The sequence below is a fragment of the Ictidomys tridecemlineatus genome, chromosome 16 (genome assembly GCF_052094955.1).
Source record: "Ictidomys tridecemlineatus isolate mIctTri1 chromosome 16, mIctTri1.hap1, whole genome shotgun sequence".
Classification (NCBI taxonomy): Eukaryota; Metazoa; Chordata; class Mammalia; order Rodentia; family Sciuridae; genus Ictidomys; species Ictidomys tridecemlineatus.
The window spans coordinates 33,084,190-33,107,912 of record NC_135492.1 but is presented as its reverse complement, the minus strand read 5'-3'; the positions used below and the strand labels follow the sequence as shown (position 1 = coordinate 33,107,912).

Sequence of the window (23,723 nt, the reverse complement as noted above, 5' to 3'; positions counted from 1 at the left end):
TCTCAGGCATTCTGGATGAGGACCAGCCTGTGTCCTGAGGGCAGCAGAGGTCCTTGTCTGAGCAAGGAGTGCTGCCTGGTGGGAGGGTGTGGGGGTTGGGGTGGACAGGGGCCTGGCTACTGCATGTCCTAAGAGAAGCGCCTCGTGCCGGCCCCATTCCTCCTCTCTGGGGCGCCTGGGAACTGTCACCAGGAGGCAGGTGCTGGCTTCCTGCAGTGCGGTTGGAGGAGCTGAGGAACACACCCCTCCACACAGACCCCGCTGGACACCTGTACTGGCAGGGCCCACTGTGGAGCTCGGCTCTGTGCCTCCTGGCCCAGTCCCTGCCCAGTGCCCTGGGAGTAGTCAGTTATTATCACTTTCATGTCACAGGGAAGAAGCTGGCTGTGGATTGGGGACACCCTCTTCCCACAGGCAGCAGGCCTCATGCCCTGGATGGCTTTGTGCTTGTCCTTCTTGGTCCAGGACTGCAGAGAGGACTGCTATACCAGGCTGGAGCTGGGCTGCCCAGAAAGCCAGGGCGCACCTCCTCACTCTCCCCTTTTCTCCAGCCCCCTCTCAGCCCAGAGCAGGCAGAAGTGTGTCTCTGGGTCGGGCTGTTTGCCCGGGGCAGCTGATGCTGGAGCCCGGAGCGGCCCCTCTGGTTCTTCTTGCTGTTCTTTGCAGGACATGTTAGTTTACACAGTTGCAAAATTTTTCTTTTTGCTCCTTCTCAGCACTGATAGCAATGCCTGGATCTTTCATATGAATTTTTATTTATATTGGAACATGATCCTTGCTTCCTTTCCTGATTCTTCTTAGGCTTGCTTTTCTTCCTCTCTGAGCTGCAGTTTGAGCCTTGGCCATTGTGCATGGAGGAGGGAGGAGTCAGACTCTGCTATGGCCTTAGCTGGCTTTTGTTGGAGAACTGGCTTTGAGTCTCTTGCAGATGTGTTAAGTGTCCTCTAACCAAGATTCTCATGACCAAGTAGGGTGCCGCCTTTCCAAATGAGCGTAGTCTGGGTGAATGCTTGTTCCTCTGCTTGCATTGGAACCTAGAGCTCTGCTGCTTATCAGGGTCTTCCAAGATGTTGGTGTTACACGTTTTGTTCATCTATTTCCAGCATGCATTTCCAGCCCTCCACAGTCAAAAGAGAGGAAAGATGAAATTATTCCTGCTTCTTTTTGATAAAGTCGCAGGATGTGGTAAGCTCAGTGCTGCACAGCTGAGTGGAAGGCTGTGAGAGGGGCAGAGAGAGAGTTAGCCAGGGGGCCAGAATCCTAATTCCCATCCTTTCTTGCATCTTTTTGAAGTCCATCCCAGGAGGCTGTACTATTTTCTTTGTTGGGATGCTGCTGATCCAGTTTTTGCTATTTTCAAAAGTGTTCTTTTTGTTTCCTGTGTGTATGTGTGTATGTTAGATAGGGTCTTCCTCTGTTGCCCAAACTCCTGAGTGCATGTGATTTTCCTGACACAGCCTCCTGAGTGCTGAGGCTACAAGTGCAAGCCCCCAAACCAAGTTTTTTTTTTACATGACAGTAGAATATATTTCGATGTATCACACATACATGGAGTACAACTTGCCATCCCTGTGGTTCTACATGAAGTGGAGTTACACTGGTTGTATATTAATATATTAACATAGAAAAATGATGTCCCATTCATTCTAGTGTCTTTTCCAATCCCATCCTCCCTTCCTTTCCTCCAATTCTACCTGTCCACTCCTGTGAACCTACTCTCCCCATTTCTGCCCATTGTAAGTCAACATCTGCATATCAGAGAGTTTTCAGCCTTTTGTGTTTGGAGACTGCCTTATTAAACTTAGAATGACAGCCTTCAGTTCCATCCATTTACCAGCATATACCATAATTTTATTCTTCTTTATGGCTGGGTAATATTCCATCATGTATATGTATTAAAAAAAAACAGAGGAGGCTAATTGAAATGCAAAATGTGATGAAGATCATGATGAACAGCAGTTCAGTGGTCACTTGCAGAATGACAAATTAGTAGAATATCATGAACAGACATCTTTACCAGCCCAGGAACAATTGCAACCGATCCCCCAGTTGGAGCAAGAAAACATCAAAAGCTCTCCTCTTCCCTCTTCTGATTTTGCAAAGGAAGAGGTGATTGGCATGGTGACAGGAGCCCACAAGGATACATTTTTGTATAATCAAAAGCAGCAAGAAAACTCAGCTGAGAGCATGTGGCCCCAGAGAAGAGAGTGGATTCCCAAGAACATGGAGTGGTAAAATTTAAACCATGACCATTATGGCAATGGGCTTAACAGCCATTCTCCTTGTAGTGAGAGCCAGCAGCATCTCAACAGACAGTACAAAGGGCGGAACATAATACATTTCCCAAATGGGCATGCCATTTGTATTGCAAATGGGCATTGTATGAACTTCTCCAATGCTTATACTCAGAGTATGTGATGGAGTTCCAATAGATGGATTTTCTCAGAATAAGAACAAGAATAGTTACCTGTGCAACACTGGAGGGAGGATGCCTCTGGTTTGTCCAATGAGTAAGTCTCCATCTATGGATCACATAAATCAGGGCATAAAATCTGGGAAGAATTTTCCAAGAACTTCACTCCGGCAGTGAAAGAAGTGTTGGAAATTGCAAAGCATACTCCAGGATTCAGAGATCTCTCTCAGCATGACCAGGTCAACCTTTTAAACACTGGAACTATTGAGGTTTTAATGATACAGTTTGCATCATTATTTGATGCAAAACAGCATACTGTCACCTTCTTAAGTTAAAAGAGAAATAGTGTGGATCATTTACACTCAGTAGGAGCAGGGGATCTGCTAAACTCTCTGTTTGAATTTAGTGAGAAGCTAAATGCCCTGCAGCTTAGTGATGAAGAGATGAGTTTGTTTACCGCAGTTGTCCTAGTATCTGCAGATCAATCTGGAATAGAAAATGTCAACTCTGTGGAGGCTTTGCAGGAAACCCTCATTCATGCACTAAGGACCTTAATAATGAAAAACCATCCAAACGAGGCTCTATTTTTACAAAACTACTTCTAAAGTTTCCAGATCTTCTATATTTAAACAACATGCCCTCTGAGGAGCTCTTGGCCTTCAAAGTTCATCCTTAAGGCCTTTGTTTATTTGAACATGAACTGATGCTAACTGCACATTTTGTGCTAAAATACTTATTTATATGTGTGTACTCTATATGGAGATAAAAAAGACAATACAAGATTGTAGGTTATCTCTGTGATCATACAGTAGCTGTTTGGATCAGGAACTCTTCAGCCATGATTAGACATTGACTGCATCTCCCCAGTGGACCAATTAGCTGTGTCACACTTAGACTGGAGAAGTTATACTGGATTATAATCACACTGAATGTTAGACTTTTTCATCTGCCAAAACCAAAAACTATTTTATTCTCCCTGTGATATACATATAGTGCACGATCACAAGTACAGGAGGATGTAAAAAATCAATCCTTTGTGGTAGAAGTTGTGTTGAATATTGGAAATCTTGGTATCACCACAGGACTGTTAGATCTGGTTATCAAATACTTTGGGGGCTGGGAGAGATTAATGTTTGTATTTTACTTTGCCACTTTTAAAGTATATGAACTTGGGCATGTACTTGGTTGTGGAAAATGAGAATTGATAGTGTCCTCAGTGCCCAACCTCACAGAGATACTAAGAAATCTCTATAAAGCATATTTACCTCTTGGAATACAAGTACTATATAAAAAAGGTAAAATGTTTGCTATTACAGTTATTCATAATAATATTCTTTTCTTATTTCTGAGCATTTCTGGGAAAAAATTTCACACTTCACACCAGTCAATTTAGGGTTCCTGCATATGTGTGGGTATCCTACTGATACATACATTCAGAGTTTATAGATACATCAAATACATAATATGTGTACAAAGTATGTATATGAATAGTTATACATAAATATATCTCTTTACAATATTTTAAACCATGAAGAACTTTATCATACAATAAATTTAAGAGGTGTCAAAAGACCCGAATTAGGTGCTTGTTGATTTTACTTGTTGATGATAACATAACCATTGCTCTAAAATGTTTAGATGGTAGAATATTGAATTCATGCTCTATTTTTATTTAAGTGACACTTTATGTAAAAGTGCAGCAGGCAATCAAGTCCAATTTTTTAAAAAATGTGTATTTTTTGAGTTCATCTTTGGTAAATCTTTGGTTCAAGGTACTAGTTCTTTAGTTCATCCAGATTCTTACCTTGTGCTATAAGGTTGCATTGCTGCCCCTCGTACACATGCTGCAGCTTGATGACATGATAAAGAATTTTGGTTCTTTCTGGAGAACTAATTAAGGAAACTGTTTACTGTGTTGCATGTGTGCTTGTATGTGTTTGCATATGTGTGTGTCCTTAGTTTATGTGTTTTTTCCCCTCCTAAAATAACACTACAGGGACTTTGTCAATTAGATTTAATCTATAATTGAAATCATTTACTATATGACCTACAGGCTTAGAAATTGTGTAGTCAGAGACTTTGATCCACATGTCTTATGGTTTTATTAAATACTTCAGATCAGTCTCTGTTCATGGCAGTGGTAGAAATAGCCAAAGTTTTAGAATTTCATGTTTTTATTTTTCCCTAAAAAATAGAAATTAATTGGACTTTTTTGGTAGAGATGCCTTCTTTATAATATTTGGATTATATAAAATTGTAAAATGTTAAGAGCTCACTTTACTGCACTAAGCCTGTTACTTTCCTGGTATGCGAACAGAATTCTTTATTTTTTAATATAGTTTAACTTGTTGCTACTGGGATTTGAATTTCTGTGGCACTCATTAAATAATTTAAAAAAGAAAAAACCTCTCATTATAAAAGAGGAAAGGTGATGGTGATGTCTGTAACACAACACGAACCACAACTGTGATTTACCTGAAGTAGTATGACGGTTACGGAATACACAGTTATAGTTTTGTGAATTCTTACGTAATAGCATTATCTTTTTATATTTTCTCCTAAGATAAACAGTTGCATAGTTTTCTTCTATGAGGGATAGAAACAGCTTTTTGAAGTGATATTGAAAATTTCATAGATCACATTCTTAAATTTTGCCTTTTACATAAGCCACTTTATTACATGTATCTTTAAGACCATTAAGTCATTAGGAATGTGTAACCAGAACTATGCTAGTATTGCTTGTAAAACTTTAGTTAGGATTAATATATACATATATGCATCCACATGTAGGCATAGAGATTCTCATTTTGTTTTGTAAAATTTTATTTGAATAAATTCCTCCTATAGGTAATGGGAAACAAAATTAACAGTTCATATACCACTCATAGCCTTTCTCATATTTCAAAATAGCCCAGTATAAACTGCTATTTCTAAAGTTACACCATGAGCTGATCACAAGCACATTCTTTGATTGAGTCATGTTACAGACTTATTAAGTGCAAAGAGGACAACCAATGTAGGGAACTTCTGAGTCTGTTGCTTAATAATGTACTGTACAATTTAAGTGATGCTTTAACTCTGATTTTACATTTTAAAGTTAAAATGTGGGCATTATGTCAACAAACTAAAACATTTTCCCCCTGTGCATTTAATATATGTCTATGGGATCTGGGAGAGGACTTCAGGATTCAGAGAGAAATAGCTGAGGGTAAGGAGAAACGTCTTGGGATGAAGCTTGTCCTTATGGTGATAGTTTAATTACAGATTTAAAAATCAGAAGAAAATTTCATTTGATTAAGTGTATTGCTTTCATATGTATATTTTAAGAAATTACCATTGTAATTTGATGAGGTGATTTATTTTTTGCAAACATCATCACACAGCAATGTGTAGAAGCTCAGATAGATTTATTACTGTGCACGAGAGTAAATACGTATCTCAATTTTTCTTTTTCTTTTCCAATATAGAGTTTGCTGAATGTACAATAAGACTTTATCACTTAGGATATAGAAATTTTTAGGGGTGGGGGGAGGGGCTCTGTCAGAAAATTGTAAACAAAGACTGTATTGATTTAATCCAAAAAATTAAACTTTAAACTATTCTTGAATTAACATAAAAATAAAATGGCTATTGTTTTAAAAAGATAGAAAATATATTGTTGACAGGATATGAGTTGTTTATTTTCTACATACTGTAATTGATGAGGACATGGATAATATCTTCATGTTTCTGAGAAGTAATATGTACATGGGGGGAGGGGATAATAAATATTATTTCTAACTGAAAAAAGAAAAGAACCAAAAATCATGCCAATAAGTCAATGAAAAACCAATCTGTAAGGCAATTTTCTAATATATTGAATTTACAGAGAAATATGTTAATAGATTGTTATCAATTAACTTTTAATTTGAAGTTTTACAAAATAATTCTTTAAATAATTAAAAAAATGACTTTTAGGACTTTGAGCAAAACAAATTGTTGCATCCTAAATCCTGCTCTAGTTTCCCTTGGCATTTGTCTCCAAATATCTCTGGTATGTGCCTTTGTACAGCATTAGTTAATGGGGAGTTCTCCTATGCCCTATTTGTTTTTTTTTTTTTTTTGGCATGTTCAGTACTTTAAATATTTTATGTTGTTTATTCTCAGTTAAGGAGCAATGGAAAAGTAAAGTCTTAGGAGGATAACAGAGCTTGCAAGGAATACATCTTTTATTAGTACCTTAATAAGGAGAGCTTGCCTCTAACAGAAATGGACTGTGACCACCTGTGAACTCGTGTGGATGGGACGGCTGACTGTGCCAGTGGAGCCATGGCTGCACTTCAGAGAAGGATTAGAAAAATAACAGACTGCAGGTTTCTCCCTCTGTGGGTCCTTCTTTCTTGTAGTGTGGAGAGCTGTGCCATTGCCTTTCTCACAGTCAGAGTCCTGGGTGGACTCGGTACTTGCAGACACTCCTTTTGGGAGGACTTTGGTCAGGAGGGACTCTCATTTGCCATATGCATAATGGGTCTTGTCTTTCAAGGACCCATTTTTAAAAAATTATTTTCTGTTTATTAAACACTTCTTTGTTGTTCAATATCATCAGCTTTCAAGAAAGCTAAATATTATTCTTTGTTTCATGTTTATAGTTATCCAAAATGTATCTGTTCAGCACTCAGAGGATGAAAGGTGGACACTAGGGTTGCCTACATAGAAAATAAAATACAGAACAGAAAAATGAAGCCAAATTCTAATTTCAGATAAACAATAATTTTTTTTGCATATTTCTGCCCCCAGTTTAACGAGGCATTCTGTATTTTATCTAACAACACTAATTAAGATTGAATCAAATTCAAAGACAGTCGGGCTGAGAAGTTGGATTACAGTGTACAAGGCACAAATTAAATATAAACAAACATTCATATTTGAATTTTTAGGTCTTACTCTTAAAAGATTTCTTAACTTTTAGAGATATTTAGTAGAACATATATTGATAAAATTATATACTAATTGGGATTTGCTTCTAAATACAGGAGGCAAGAAAGTGAAGGGGCAGGATTGGCTCTGGGTTGATATATATGAGGGTTAATTATCCTATTTTGCCTACTTTTTATTGTGTGTGAAATTTTCCATAAAGAATGAGTCAAAAGAGACAGTCATTTTTGCCTTCAGGTTAACAGATTGTATTTTAAAGGCACCTTAGATAACCAGTGACTGAAGATTTGTGTAGTAGTATGAGAAGAGGTTGTGAATGGAGACAAAGGATTTTACTGTGTGTTCAGAATTGTGGACATCTTTGTCCCTTGATTGACATGTTTATCAATTTGATCTTTGTTGTTATCTTCCATGGAGCAATGCAGGTGAGTTGCAAATTAGTTCCAGCCTCTGCAAGTGTAGGTTGCTCACTGGGTTATCTCAGAAAGCTCCTGAGAGGAATGTGGGTGAGAAGAAAGGAAGGATGCTCAATACTCTGGCAACATTTGAAAGCATGTAAATACCAAATACACTGTCAGGGGTTAGGTCTGAATAACAAGCATTATATTTTTCAACTTGATCATAGTTTTTTTTAAAAAAAAACAAATCTCTCTAAATGATTGGATTGAAGCTCTGGAAAATTAATTAATTAAGTGTACAACCTAATAAGTTGCCTAGTCTTTCTCTACTATCAGGTGAGCTGTCAGCAGCTGGGAATACTCAATCTCTGGCATCATTCTGGCAGTTTCTTATTGATGAACATCTTTAATGATTTTCTTTTTTTCTTATTCCAGGATTTCCTTCCAAAGCTGTTGAAGAACATCCCAGAAAAAAAAGGTGAGGTCCAACTTAAGAATTAAGAGCCCAGTTTTACTTTAATATTAACAATGACCCCTCCAGTGTTGGCCTGCTACATCCTAGAAACTTCAGTTTTCCTCTCTAACCAGAGGCAGGGTCCTGGCTCAGCCAGTGGAGTCGCCAGACAGACATCCAGACTCTGGGAGAGGCCAAGTGGATAGTGGGGGCCAGTGCATACACCTGAGATTCCCAGAGTCAGGGCCCCAGGAGTGTTTTAGGAGGCAAATTAGGACAATCTGTAGCCTCAACTGCTGTGGTGAAGAATAGAGAAGAAAGTTCTGAAAACGGGGGTGCCTTCAGTAAATGTGACCTACCAAAGGAAACACTTGAATTGGAGGTGAGGATGTGCAGTCAGGCCCTGGTAGGTTCTAAACCAGGTCTGCCACTTCCTCTGTGAAGCTCGGAGTGGGTCACTTCATCCCTTCACCTTTCTTTTCTACTCTCACTGCTAAGGTTAAGGAGACAGATAATGCTTGTCTAGAACAGATGCCCAGTCAGTGACCCATGTAGCTACCACATCCTCACATCAGGAGTGTCCAGAGGCTGTATGTACAGAGACCATTTAACCCTTGATGTTCTTGAAGCCAGCAAGTATGGGGAGTTTACATATGAAGATAGCCATTTCATCCTCAAAACAACACTCCTTGGTAATTGTATATTTATCCCTGCTTTACCTATAAGGGGACAGTTCCAAGAGGTTGAGTAAAAAGCCTGAATCTCATGGCAGTATGTGGCAGGGCTGGGATCTGGGCCCAAGCAGTCTTGCTCTAGAGTCTGTCCTCTTACCCACTATGTTACCAGTGGGAAAACTGGGGCTTGGGAATGGAGTCGATTTTCCACAATTCCTTAGCAAGTGAGATAGCACAGTCTGGAGTTGGGTCTGGGTGGTTCTCTCTCTCTCTCTCTCTCTCTCTCTCTCTCTCTCTCTCTCTCTCTCTTCAGTGTGCTGCTCAGTACAAGTGCACTGCCCTGGACGAGAAGGAGACTGCCATCTCTGCACGTGTGCAGTTGTAGGCTGCCTACCTCCCACAGGGTTTGTAAAGAAGGCTTAAGACCCAGGTTTCAGGTAAACTATATTCATTTCAACTTTTACTTCTAATTTCTTACCTTAACTTGGGCCTTGGAAGTAAATACCCTGAGACAGTTTTCAGTAGCAAAATTGATATTCAGACATTAAAGGGGGACATCTTGAGATATTAAGTATTTCTCTGAAAAAGAGCTGACCTTACTTTCCTCCTTCTATGCACCTAATAGATTTCCAAATGTGGCAATGAATTATTTAACACAGTTGAGTCTTAGATTCATGCAGGATCAGTCACTTGCATGTTGATGAGCTGCTTTTACATGCTTTCTGAATTGGGTGTCTCAGGGTAAGGTGTCTGGGCTTATGCTGTCAGACTGGATGCAGGCAGTGACATGAGAATCCAGGAGAGGGCCCAGGGTCATGCAGATGTGGAGATTTTATTTAAGCATGGGATTTTTCACTGGCTTATTTTTGTTTAAACTCCTCTTTTCATTAAGGAAGACTCCAGAGTCAATCTTCTGCAAGTAAAAGGGTTATTGTTAGTCCTTTTCTTCTTTTTTTTTAAAATAAAGTAGAAACACACATAAAGGAAGCCAGAACACCACAGCTTAATGTGTCTGTCCTACTTGATGACCTCCTTGTCTCTACAGCTCCATTTGCAGGCCTTCAGGGCTCCAGTAAGCCTCACCTGTAGAGCTTGCAGGAGGCCTTAGTCATTGGCCAAGACACTCATCTGCTCAGGATGCTGCTTGAGATCCATGCCTTGTTTTGGAGGTTTCAGATATGCCATTCCTTTTTTTTTTTTTAAGTAAACGTATGGGTTTACCTCATGCAAAAATCACATCAGATGTGGCCAGTATTCTTAAGATCAAGAATAACCTACAAAATGTATATCCACAACCATCTTTTTGGACCTACCCCAAAATAACTTTTTCAGGCCCTATAATAAAATGGAGCACTTTTCTTAAAAAGAAAATCCACAGGCATGGTGTCTTATCTTCTTGGAGCCTGTTCTGTGAGATAACCACACATTCTTTTGGAACTTCTTAGAGTATAAGTATAGCAATTTTCACTGAAGCAGCAAAGTTCATTTTTAGTTTAGGAAATCTCTCTTAATCTTCATCATAAGGTTATGGAGTTAATTTGGATGGCCCCTGAGCCCTCTGGCTCTGGGGGACCTGGATTTTGTCTTGAGAATATTTATTGAGTCAACACACAGGACACACAAAGAGACTGTAATCGTGGAAGTGAGAAGCACTTTTTTATATTATTTCTTGGTACCATGGATTGAACCCACTGAGCCACATTCTTAGCCTTTTTACTTGTTATTTTGAGACAGGGTCTCACTGAGTTGCTTAGGGCCCTTGCTAAGTTTTGAACTTGCAATCCATCTGACTCAGCCTCCCCAACTGCTGGGATTATTGGCATGCAACACTGTGCCAGGCAGAATATGATCTTTAGGATCTCAGGAGGTTGGAGACAGGAGCCAACAGTGATAAAGGCACTTCACTTGCTCAGCCACAGGTTGATAGTCACACTTAGCAGGTGTGGCTAATAATCAATTCCCCATCCTTGTCACCCCAGCCTCAGAACTCAACCAGCTCATGCGGGCAAGTGCAGTATAATTTTTAGGCAATTCATTGTTTATTTCTGTTTACTTTAAGAGCATAAAGAGAACAACTGAACAGTCTGTGTGCTTTAAACATGGCTTATTTTTCTAACTAGAATCTTGCCAGGATGGCTAGCATATTCTCTCCCCTGCTGTGTTAACCAAGTGTGACTGCATTGGTAGCCCCAATGCAGGGATTGGTGGACACACTTGAAACTCAGAGTTGCCCTCTAGGATGGGAGTATAGCAAGGGAGCAGCCAGCCAGCAGGCAAAATCACCTTCAGCTCCAGATACCCTGGAGGCCCAGGGTTGGTATGGCCCAGGTTTCAAGCATGAGGTGGGAAGTAGTGGTATGGAGGACTCTCAGTCCGGGGTCTGTGTACTTCTATCTCTATAAAATCAATTTCCATACTAATCAGACATGAAACAGAGTAATTTCCTGTAAGTCCTGGGTCCCAGTGAAGTGGAAATGCTTCTGCTTATCTATCCTGATTATTTAAGCCACAGGATCTCTGAGGGAAAGACTTGGCTTGGATTCTAAGTCTTGAAGTGTAAAAGTCAATTTTTGACCTCAGCACTGACTTAAATACTCCCTGCACTACCATCTCAGCAGTTACCATCCAAACAGCAAAAGTGTCTTCTCCTTTTCCCAATGTGTACTGTCCCATTTCTTCCCTGAAAGCTAAGCATTTTCATGTGGGTTCTCACCAGTTCCTGAGGAGGTGAGGCCACTTGCAATGCCTTACAAAGGACTGTTGTCTTAAGCACAGGAGGTGATGCCTGCATCTTCCTCTCCTGGTGGGACATCTTACTCCACCTTAGCAAGCCCCAGGCAAGCTAAGTGCTGGAGGCTGCCTGCCCCTGTGAGCTGAGAAACCCAGGTGAGTGTCTTTATTCCTCTGTCTGTGCTGACTTTGGCAGGAATCCTCCTATGCTTTCTGTGCTGTGCTTTTCCATCTGCACAGAAAACACCACACAAAAATTGACACCCACTTCTCAAGGATGTTATGAGGAATGAAGATCAAGGCATCTCCTGCAACTTCAATGTAAATTCCAAGTGACCATACAAAGTGATTGATTGTGCAAATAACACATTTCCCTGGTTGGAGTGTTGCTATTTCTCCCCCTGTATTCAGCCTCATTATAGAAAGGAAGATATTTATAAAATGAAGATGGGTATGTTATGGAAATTCATACAAAACATGTTTATTGTGTCATTTAATATTATTTCATAATTTCACACTTAAATGTGAGAAGCATGACAAACATAGGATATGAGCCTCTTCACAAATGATTCCAAGAGGTGGGCAAAGGGCAATAACCACAAGTGCAAGCTTTCTTCACTACCCCTGATGTTGCTTAATGGTCCTAACCAGTATACACTGTTTTGTAATTAAATATTATGACAGTGAAATGGGAAGAGCTGACAAAGAGTAGTCTATCCTTGCTCTACTTCTACACAAAATACCCCAAGAGTCAACTGGGAATTCAGGAAGAGCACCTCCACTCCTGCACTGGCACTGTATGAATGGTGCCCCCTAGTGGTTTGAGGGATGTAGCCTGCAGAGCTGCGTTGGCAGGAGATGGACAGACAGGAGACTCTCTGGATGACTTCATAGGGCTTCATATCCTAAAGCTCAAAATTGTGAAAATGTTTTCAAAATGAGAAGTTCAAGATACTGCCCTCTTTGAAGTTTTTCTCAAAAATTCAGATCGACAGTATCTGAATGCTCACCTAGACATGTTCAGATATCTTTGACACCCTGCCCAAAAGGCTGTGGCAGAGAACTGAGTTCCATTTGTGGAGGAGCTGTGCACTGCATCAGAGAACTTGAGGCCTCTCCATTCCTTGGCAACCTGAACTCTGCTGTTGTAGAAATGAGGGCACCTGCTGCCCTAAGTCCCCATGCTTCTGGGACATTAGAAGTAGGTCCTGAAATGGCAGCTTCTCTTGGTAATCCTGAGGCTGTTGCAGCTGTAGAATATAATATCCCCAGTCACTCTGCTACTGTCCTTCACAAGCTAGTATGACCAGAGAGCTCCTGGTTCTGCTGCTGCTGTGTCTTTCCCTGCACCCTGTCAACACAGGACGAAGGCAAGGGACTGCTCTGCTAGCTTTTCTCCATTATGAATGTGGCCCTCTCAAAATGCTGCAGAGATCAAGCAGGATGACTGCAGATGGTTTGACTGAAACTGGGAGAACTTTCACTTCCTGTGGCCCCTTCACCCAGTGAAGCACAACTTAGTTGTTTTCTAATGCCTTTGGAACACAGAGTCACATGAGCCATCCTCTTCACTGGGAAGTCCCCAGGTCTCCATAGGAAAGGAGCTAGGTCCTTCCAGTGGAGCCTGCTTGGGGGAAGATGTGTTCAGTGGCCCTGTTGTCATACTTCATCTGGACAACCTGGTGCCTAAAATGGGGTGACCTTGGACAGGGAAATCATGTCATCTTCTAGCGACAAACATTCTCTGTTTCTCTCCATATCATAGTCTGGATTTTGTATTTTGAAACCAATCTAAAAAGAAAGAAATTATTTTCAGACAAATATTTTATTGTAAACCGTAATTTCAGCATTATCATTGACTTGCTTATTGTCCTGGAATATGCACTAAAAAAGACAATCCTTCCTGGGCTGAATCATGGAGGTTATTGTGCAGGTTATAAATGGTGAACAATTCCCAACTCCCAAATTCCTCAGAATCTGCATCAGCTCTTCTATCCAGGTGAACCCAGGCTTTTCAAAATCTCCCAGCAACCTCTCTTCAACCTCTTCAATTAGACTGAGCAGAACCCCAGCTACCCTATGCACATTCCCACAGCTTCTTGACTTTTCTCAAGTTGCCCCATCAACACACATGACTCAATGTATTGTAAGATTATTCTTAAGTGCATTGCATATAAAAGTCATGAACAGAACAAAAGTTTGTAAATACTAGACAGTGTGTTATAGATGTGATCTTAATAATTGCACAAAAGGACTCTAGTCTACTTTTTTCTCCTGCACCAATTGAGTATAATTGCAATGCCAGCCATGATCCCCAAAGCTTAGAGTCATGAGCTTAAAAATGAAAAAATGCTTTCTAGCCTATGTAACTTAATTATCTATGGTTGTAGAGGGTCACAGGCAAGAGTGTCTGGAAGATTTTTGATATTTACACACTCCTGGAAAACATCTCCAAACTCAGAATGGATTTAGGTAAATATCTAGAAGAATCTTTGATCCACACATAGGATGGTTAAAAATTTAACTCTACTTAATAAAACTGGTATCTCTAAACACAACACTGTTATCATTTTCTCTTCCAATATAATTAGACGCAATGAAATAAGGTGGTAGCATTCATAATTTGTCAATGGATACAGATCAGTTAGCAGGTCTGTTACAAAAAGATGAAGCCAAAAGGCAGATGCTCCCTTTCTCATATCCAGACCTCTTAGGATCCTCTCCCTGACCATGCTTGCTTCTGGATCACATGGGCCCATTCTAAACAGTTACACTGCTTTTCAAACAAATTTATCTCCCTGTAATTATCTTGTTCAGATTTTCTACTGATTTGTACAGCATCATTGATTTACAGGACCTTTGAAATGTTTCCAGTTCATGGAACTTTTATAACACAATAACACCATAGCTTACAGAGAATTTGCTATTCTTTTATTTTGCAACAATGTTTTTATATTCCCTTTCTTATTTTCTCTAAGAAAATGTCATCCTAGTCTCAAGCAACCAATATTTTCAATAACCAGTGAATAATGATAGAAGAAAGGTATATGGAAACCTGACTCAGTGAATTAGTGCAATCCCAATACAGTAAAACTTTGTGAAGCTTTAATGATGATTCACAAAAAATATCTTATCAGAAATTCCCCAGGGGCTGGGGATGTGGCTCAACAGTAGCACGCTCGCCTAGCATGCATGCGGCCCGGGTTCGATCCTCAGCACCACATACCAACAAAGATGTTGTGTCCGCCAAGAACTAAAAAATAAATATTAAAAATTCTCTCTCTCTCTCTCTCTCCTCTCTCACTCTCTCTTAAAAAAAAGAAATTCCCAAAACAAAATATTGGCTCATGTAACAAATGGCTACAAAGTACCTACTAATACTGTAAGGTGCCACATGTTGGACATAATTGAACCACATCCTTTCTTCTGTATCTTAGGGGATCACCTCTTGGAGGTTTGATTGGCATATTTGACAGATCTCAAGTAAAAACTTCTAATGTCTCCAGCAAGAAATCTGATCAAGACAAATTGTAGAGTTGTTCTTAACTTCTCTCACAGAATACCCAACATCTCTGCAGACTACCAATTAAACCTTTAAAATATTCAACTTTTCTAGTTTTGTTTAATTTCACAGCCAGCACCATGATAAAAACCTGGCAGGATTCCTATTCTTGATAATTACAGAGAATCTTAATTGGTGCCTACTCCAATACCTGCCTCCCAATACTTGATTTTTTCATAAAAGTAATATTATACAGTCACAGTCACACTGAAGTAAATATGTGACAAGGGTCAACAATATCCTATGTGGAGAAGTGACATGAAACATTTTCAAAGAAAAATTTATATTTCCTGTATCATGTAAAAAATATGTTCTTGCAAATTTTTGGATTTGAATTGCATTGATTTTACATATATGGCAGTGCATTTGCTTGTCTAGCTGTTTCCTGATGCAGAAATCTGGGGATGGATTCTGTACAAATGATCAATTAAGAATCTCTAAATCATGTTTTCTACATGTGTGCCATGATTTTTCTTTTTATCTTTTTTGTTTTGTTCCTCTTACATCTTTGTGACTATCTTCAAGTGAAGATGCTGAAAAAATACCAAAAACAGAAAGAAAAGAACTTAAGAATGCTAGAGGCATCCAGAGAAAGAAAAGAACACTTGTTCAACCAGATTTTTGCAAGATGGAGCTCTGCTTCACAACTGATTCTTTATAATAAAACCAACAATGGATTAATGGCTGATCCTTAAAAATATGAGAAGAACATGAGATTATGATCTGCATGGCTGGAAAAAATTTTATTCTAACACAATTTCAAAATATATAGAAAGAGACCAATAAAAAATGCTCAGCCATAACAGTAATCGAGGAAGTACAAATAAACCAGTTCACATCAACCTGATAACCAACAGTATGGATGATTCTGACCATTTTGAGTTTTGCTCATACTATGACATTCAAAGTGAGCTTATCCTTCAACATACTAATCAAATAAATGATACTTGAAGTTTTGTAGCATGTTTATATTACCCTTTCCTAACCCCCCTCCAGTGGGATGGTAGTGTTAAAACACTGGACATAGAATGTCAAGGATTGTATGGTGAGTACATTTGTTTGATGGTATTACAGATTGAAGCCAAGGCCTCAGGCATACTAGGCAAACCCTCTACCACTGGGTCACACCAAAATAGAAAAAGCAAAAAAGCTATGCATGTAGCTCAGTGAGAGAACACCTCTGGGTTTAATCCCAGAATGACACAAAAAATAAAGAAAAATGAGGACACAAAGTGGGAAATAGGACTATGAAGAAATAATGTATTTATGAGATTGAAGCTAATTTAGTATTAACATGAAAATAAAATATTGTAATTTAATTTTTTTTACTGTAAGAAAAAGAGCTACAGATATGACACCAAAAGAAATGACAAGGAAGTCAAAACATGCCACTACAAAGAAAGAGAAAAAAAACAAACAAGTTGAAGCAGTAGAATAACAAATGGAGAAACACAAATACACACACACACACACACACACACACAGAGAGAGAGAGAGAGAGAGAGAGAGAGAGAGAGAGAGAGAGAGAGAGAGCGCTGGAAGATATACCAAAGAAGAAAAATGGCAGGAATAGCCCTATTCTCTCCTCCTCCTTCCTGTCTCTCCATCCAATGGCTTGTTTTTTTTTTTTTTTGTTACGTTTGTTTGCTTGTTTGTTTTTGTTGTATTTTGTTTTCTGTTTTTTTGTTTTGGTATTTTTCAGTAGGGTAGGGGATAAACCCAGCAGCTGTCTCACTGGCTTTATCACAGAGCTTCATCCAGCCCCCCCCCCACTTTTTTTAACTTTGAGACAGGGTCCTACAAAGTGGCCTCAAAATTGAGATCTTCCTGCCTCAGACTAAAGGAGTCACTGCAAAAAAAGGCATGGCCCCCTGTGCCTTGCTACTAGTCCATTGTTAATTGAACAAAATAATGAATTTTTAACATTAACCATGTATTAAGGACATGTTTGATTGATACTCCCTCCTTTTATTTTTTGTCCTTTCCTCCTCTGTGGGTGACCTAATCCACTTGGAAGGCATCCATTCTTCCATAGAAAACAAAAATGGAGCATTTATTTTGGATTCAAAAGAAACACTAGGCAGAAGTTAACAATTGGTGCTCAAAAAACTAGATAATCATGTGCAAAGAATCAAGTTGGACATTTTACCCCATAAGCAAAAATCATCTCAAAATTGAAAAAAAAAAGATGGATAAACCTGCCATAAGAAAATGTGGGGGAAGGTTTAATAATGTTGAATTTGGCAACAATTTTATAGGTATGTCACTAAAATACAAACAAAAACAAAATATATTAGACTACAATTAAATAAAGAACTGTGAATCAAAGGACACAATGAAGAAAATAAAAGGACCATCTGTGGAATAGAACAATGCTTTTGAAAATAATATCTGAAAAAGTGTTGATATCAAGACATAAAGAACCACAACTATAATTTAAAGTAGACAAAGGATTGGAATAGACATTTCTCCAAAAAAATAAATAAGTGAATAAACAAATTTTCATCAAGCATGTAAAAAGATGGTCAACATTACTGTTGGTGGGAAGACAAAATGGAGTAGGTACTGTGGGGAAAGATATGATCATTGCTCAAATAAATAAATAAATAAACAAATAATAAAAATAAAAATAACGTATCCAGCAATATCATTTGTATGAAGTACCTAGAGTAGTGAAAGTCATAGAGACAGAAATACAATGGTAGTCCTCAGGGGCTGAGGAGGAGACATTGGGGAGTTCTGCTTTAATGGTTATAAAATATCAGTTTTACAAGATGAAAAGAGCTCTGTGGACAGTTGCTCGTGGTGCTTACAAGGCAAGGTAATGTAGACGAAGCTACTGAAGCATACATTTTAAAATGGTAGAGAGAGTAAATTTTACATGATGTTTTAATAAAATAATCATAATTTTAAAAAACCCTCAGGAAAATACACCCAAAAAAGAAGACCTGAATCTATACATGTTAAACAATTATAGTTCACTTTTAGAGTAAAGCTACTTATAAGGTAATATATGCCTCAAAACAGATTCAATTCACTATGGGGGTGGAGCCTCTCTGGCCTTAAAGACCACACCTCTCAATATTATTCCATCAGGGTTAAGGTTTTCACACAGGAACTTAAGAGGGTTCAACATTGACTCCATTCCAGTCATACTGAACCCAGAGTTATTCCCTCTCAGACATGCATCAAGTAACAATGCTGTCCTCAAAGATGAACTAGATATATGATGGTGATGCCCCAGATCATATCATCAAGTGAAAATTGATATCAGAGTTGTATTAGTTTATGTAAGTGCACACTTACATAAACTTCTCATGCATCTCTCAGAACCAATCTCACCATTAAGCAATACCTGATTGGAATTGATTTTTTACCTTTTCACATGTTTTTACTATGATAAATACAATTCCTCTTAAATACAGGCATTGTGAGTTCTGACTTATGGAGCAAATGACAATTTCCTTTATGAAAGAAAATGAAGATTGTACTTTGTCATACAGTGAGCTCTGGAGAGTACATTTGAGGCTTCTTACTCTCTAGGAGAGGCTGGTGAGAAGAATAAAGGAAGCAGTGCTTTTAATAATGGTACCTAGGAGATATAATATTACCCCAACATTTCATATGCAGAAACACTTTTAAACCTCTTATCCTAGAGAACCTACAAAGAGGTGCAGCATGAGGTACTAGAATGAGACTGCAAGATCACCCAATATTTTAAAACAACACCTAAATGGGGATTTAAAATTAAGAAATGAAATAAAACACTTTATTCACAGGAAAATTACACTTGGGGATTCCAGATGAGCACCTCCACGATTCCAGGAATCTTCTGGTCTCTTTTATTCCACTCCCTACCCCATAACTCATATAAAACAGTCTCAGGTTTTCTGAAAAGCAAATGTCCATGCTTCAAATGTATGAAAGACATGAGGTTTTTAAAACAAAAACTTAGTAGTAAAAACAGAAACCAAAGAGACAGTCCTGTGCATTAGCCCCATGAATAAAGCAGGGCCTCTGGAGCCTGCTTACCTGAGATCCATGAGGCTTTGTTGAAGACTTCACATTCCAAAGGGACTACAGTTAATTCCTCACTTTTTTTCCTGTGAGGGGGGGCGGTCTCTTGTAAACATTTTTACCTCTGAGAACATGTGCCCAGTGGAGTCCTGTGTCCACTATATACAGTTGGGGAGGAGGGTCATGTATAAGTTGCAAGACAGCTGGAGCTGAACCCATGACCTCCTCTGAGCAAGGGCTCATTAGAACAAAGAAATCAGAGCTACAACAAAGACTTTTGAAAGTCTACTGCCAAGAAAAAAACAGATGTGTCAAAATCTCTTCCACTATCCTAGATTTAAAATTTTCCAATTTGTTTCTGAATTGCACAGAATATTAAAAAAATTATGAACTAAAAAAAAATTCCCAGGAGCATTCATTACATTCTTCCAGTATATTTTCTAGCCTCTCTCCCACATTTGGATTCTAGAGATCTAACCCAGGACCTGGGACATGCTAGGCAAGTACCCTACCATTAAACTACTCCCATGAATTGGTTTGATTTTTTGTGTGTGTGCTGGAGGTATCCAGACGGAAGCCAAGGCCTCATGCATGTGGGTCTCCCATGTTTGAGCCTCCTGCCTGGTAGGTAAGCACTCTACTACTGACCCATACCCTAGCCTATTCTGTTGATTTTTATTTATTCTCTTTACTCTGGGCCCTTTACCACCTCTGTCCCCATTAACATTCAAAATGCCCAGACTGGCCATGAAGTCAGGATCCTCCTGCCTCAGCAACCTAAACAGCTGGGATAACAGGGACACAGCACCATGCCTGGCTAATTCTTTATCTCACAGGAAACAATAAAGAGTACAAGAATCTAAAGAACTTATCCCTAAACCTCAAAATAGCTAAGCGAAATTAGCTACACTAACCAGCCCTTACTGACTGTGTTACAAGTGTCTGTGTATGGCCCCTGTGGGTTAGTACCTAACAACAACAACAACAAAAACAACAACAGGATTGAACTAAAAGAAACCATATTTCTGAATGAAGAAACAATACTGTCTAGACCTACAGAATCCGACCCAGATGACAAAATACCAAGAGAACCATAGCCTCTATTACCCCTACAAATGAGACCATGAAAGGTAAAGGAAAACCAAGAAACTAGACTGGGTACTTCACTCAGGGAGCAGAAATTTACGAAGTCATGGGAAAACACATTTAAAATTAAAGGATGCTGAAAAAATTTCCCCAACATCATCTTGGTATTACATTAGTTCTGTATCTGGCCCCTTCCTTTGTACCATAAGAGATAGTTATTAATTTAATGGCCCAGTTTCTGTTTCTACTATATTACAATACTGTGTTTTGCTGATCATTTTGTTCCTGGATATCTAGTAGAAAAAGTGCTTTATATGAATTTGCTAGAAACTTGGAAGTGTTTTACAAATTTGAGCCCAAACTATTTTGGACAGTTTTTCCTACTCTTCCAGAACATAAGCAAAAGAGTATTTTTTGTGCTTAAGGACTGCCATAGTTTGGACTTTGAGAGTCCCCCCAAAGGCCCAGGTGTTCAAGGATTGTTCCCCAGTGTGGTGGTATTGGGAAATAATAAAATTGACCACAGAGCAAAACCTCCAGAGCCAAAGTAATGCTTTCTCTTTATATTTGACTATTGTAAATAAAGAATAACAGGAAGCTGAGAGACATAGGGATAAAAACTAATAATACTGACTGAATAGTTGGACCATGATCACTTTGATGATGGCAAAATATATTTTTCCTATCTTCACAGGACCAGCCTGGTCAGGTTTGTCTTTCAAGAATAGGAGACTTTACAGCTTAAAATTCAAGGTTTGTTCTGTGACTTCAATCAGCCAATGAAAAATGAGTAAATAGTATTATGTAAAATAATGAGAAAAATTTTCTACCTATTTGGGACTTTTTTTTCTGTCTAATTAACTAATAACAATTGTGTTAATTTTTGAACTCTAATGTAATGTTTGGAGTTCATTTACAACCATGGCACTATTTAGACAAAAATAAATAATCTACAAATTTCTATTGCTAATATGCAACCTTATGACAGGCCGCTCCCTTTAGTATGCTATATTAAGCCCGCCGTCCAGCTTTGTCATGTTTGTGCAGTCCTCATGATGGGCCGGGGTTCTGGGTCCTTAAATTTGCAGAAGCAAGGCACCTGCTGCAGTAGCCCTCCACAAAGTCCATAGTCTAGTCTATTATTTTTAACTGCACTGAGCTTATAGCTAAGATCTTAAAATTCACATAAGACTACACAGGGCATGGTGACACGGCAACATGGTGGGATGTTTATGAGGTGGGGCCTAGTAGGAGATCTTCAGGTCATTGGAGGCAGGCTCTCAAGTGGATTATGGGACTTTAGCCCCTCTCTCTTTCAACTTATGACTTCCTGGTCATGTGGTTGATAGTTTTTCTCTCTTTTTTTTTTAAAGAGAGAGTGAGAGAGGAGAGAGAGAGAGAGAGAGAGAGAGAGAGAGAGAGAGAATTTTTTTTAATATTTATTTTTTTTTAGTTCTCAGCAGACACAACATCTTTGTTGGTATGTGGTGCTGAGGATCGAACCCGGGCCGCACGCATGCCAGGCGAGCGCGCTACCGCTTGAGCCACATCCCCAGCCCCGATAGTTTTTCTCTAATGTGCCAAAAAATGACCAAAAAATGGGGACAATTGCCTAGGAACTAAAACCTCCAAAACCATGAAATGAGCCTGATGTGGTGGACAACACCCATAACCCCTGCAACTTGGCAGGCTGAGGCATACACTGGATGCTATCAATTTGCCAGTGTTTTTCCCACTTTGCCCTATGAGGAATCTAAGACTCATAGCTGATAATAACCCTGTGGTCTAGGATCTGATTACAGAGTGGACTCCAGAGGCTCCTAACCACTGTGGACACCTGGACTGGACTCCATGAAAATAAGCACTGGGTCTCATATTATTTTATAAACTATAATGCCCATGTTTGGCAGCCAAGGCAGATTAAAATAGCTGGGCTGATGAAGGGTCTCAGACTGTTGCTTGGGGCAATGTGTGGGGCTGGCTCTCCTGGCCATGTCCCAGCACCCTAAGCCAAATCTTAAAAATAAGAATCTCTTTTTGGCAGAAGAAAGAAGCAAGACTTTTGGTCATTTCACGAACTAAACTCCCTGAAAGGATAAATAATTCTGCCCCTTTACAGTAGTAAAAATGCTTAGTCTTAACACAGTTCCAAAAGAGAATTCAAAAATTGTTTTGGCAAAAACTGCATTGTCAGAAAGTGATTATCACCTCCTCATTACTCATACATGATATAGCCTCCTGCATATTTGTTCATACACATTCAAGTGTATTTGAGAAAATATTAGGACTATTATTTTGTATTTTCTAAAATAAAATCAGCTTATGTAGTTCTTTCAAGATTTGAAAAAAGAAAAAAAAGTTAGACATTACCATTCTAAATTCCAAGAGAACCTCAAGTTTGAGTCCTGGTAATGAGTCCTGGTGAGGACACACAAGCACAAATGCACACGAACAGACGTTAATGTGTATGTATCTATAAACATAAACAACATTAATATGTGTGTATGTTACATATATCAAAATCCATGGAAATCATTTATCTTAAAAAGTCAACTAGTTAAGAATTTTTAAAAAATATATTTCAACTTTGTTATAAACTTATAATTATATCAAACAGGAACTCCATAACCTTAACAATTTTATGATTAAAAATTTCAAAACAAGGTGTTTTTATTCTTTATTTTCACCAACTGAGAATAAAATCTCCCTCTGCTGGTTGTTTCAGTATTTGCAATTTTTTCTGGCAAGATGGTGAAAAAAAGTAAAGAAAAAAAAGAAAAACAGCTTTTATCTTTAACATTCCAAAAACTAAGTACTTAGGGACATATATGTATATTTAAATTCTAGTGCTTAATTATCTAATACTTTTATCCAAGATGCTGTATAGAAGCAGCAGCTTAAAACAGCATAAAAATTGCTGAGCTGGGCTGGGGATATAGCTCAGTTGGTAGAGTGCTTGCCTCACATGCACAAGGCCCTGGGTTTGATCCCAAGTCCAGGTTCCATGGCTGCCCTTACAGGGTCTATCTAGCTGGAGGTTCATGGGCAAAGTGGATCCTCTCCAGCCTCAGCTTCTTTATATGATATAATGAGATGATTTCAGTGTATGTTTTGCAAGAAGCTTTCTAACCCTTAAGATTTTATGAATCTTAAAGTATTAATTCCCTTTCTTTTTAGGACTATATACATGTTGTGAAGTGATATAAAATAAATATTTAGAAAAATAAGATTAAAATGACAAAATGGGTATAAATCAGTTGTGCTAGTGCTGTCACAACATGGTGGTGTTGCATACTATAATAAATTTAGAAAGTAATACTCTCAATTGTTCCAAACAGACTGAACTTAAATTACAAAAAAATCATTATTTTACAGTCTTAAATTACAAAAAAATTCATTATTTTACAGTCTTCTGATTAAAGTATAACACATAGTTGATAGTGTGTTATATCCAAATTTCAGAGAGGTTAAATGT

General features: G+C 38.6%; 1 long non-coding RNA gene and 1 pseudogene across 1 annotated transcript; both read left to right on the top strand.

Annotated features, from left to right (window-relative positions):
- Positions 1 to 1,903: 1,903 nt before the first annotated feature.
- LOC144371522 (nuclear receptor subfamily 1 group D member 2 pseudogene) lies at positions 1,904 to 4,631 on the top strand (annotated as a pseudogene).
- Positions 4,632 to 8,044: 3,413 nt separating this feature from the next.
- Positions 8,045 to 15,910, top strand: LOC144371521 (uncharacterized). The gene is made up of 4 exons (XR_013431479.1): positions 8,045 to 8,203; positions 9,167 to 9,290; positions 11,629 to 11,739; positions 15,671 to 15,910. It is a non-coding gene; the product is annotated as an uncharacterized LOC144371521 (long non-coding RNA).
- Positions 15,911 to 23,723: the final 7,813 nt, after the last annotated feature.